This window comes from Chaetura pelagica, unplaced genomic scaffold, assembly GCF_000747805.2.
Source record: "Chaetura pelagica isolate M959 unplaced genomic scaffold, ChaPel_1.0 scaffold778, whole genome shotgun sequence".
NCBI classification, from domain to species: Eukaryota; Metazoa; Chordata; class Aves; order Apodiformes; family Apodidae; genus Chaetura; species Chaetura pelagica.
The window spans coordinates 11,344-11,710 of record NW_009954240.1 but is presented as its reverse complement, the minus strand read 5'-3'; the positions used below and the strand labels follow the sequence as shown (position 1 = coordinate 11,710).

Below are 367 nucleotides of genomic sequence, written 5' to 3'. Positions count from 1 at the left end.
CCGGCCCACGCCAGCTCTCGGGCCCTGCAGCTGCAGGGAGAGGATGCAGAGCAATTAACCCAGCTCCCTCATTAAGGCAGCTGCATTAAGGCAGCCCTGGCTCAGGGCTCTGCGACCGCCCCGGGGCTGGAGGAGACGGTGCTGAGGGGCCACAGCTCAGCGGGGTGGGGGGTGCTGGATGGACAGGAGAGACTCCCTCTCTCATCTTTCCCTCCCTTCCCCCCAACAACCTTCTCTGTGGTTTCTGTGCCCCCAGATCTGGCCCGTCCTGTCAGAGACCCTGAACAAGCACAGCGCCGACAACCGCATCGTGGAGCGGTGCTGCCGCTGCCTGCGCTTCGCCGTGCGCTGCGTGGGGACGGGCTCG

General features: G+C 66.2%; 1 protein-coding gene across 1 annotated transcript in view; it reads left to right on the top strand.

The window, feature by feature from the left end:
* Window positions 1-367, top strand: part of TNPO3 (transportin 3) — a gene marked incomplete at both ends in the record, with an annotated part of 28,741 nt that overhangs the window by 17,042 nt on the left and 11,332 nt on the right. The gene's annotated exons all lie outside the window — the stretch shown is intronic.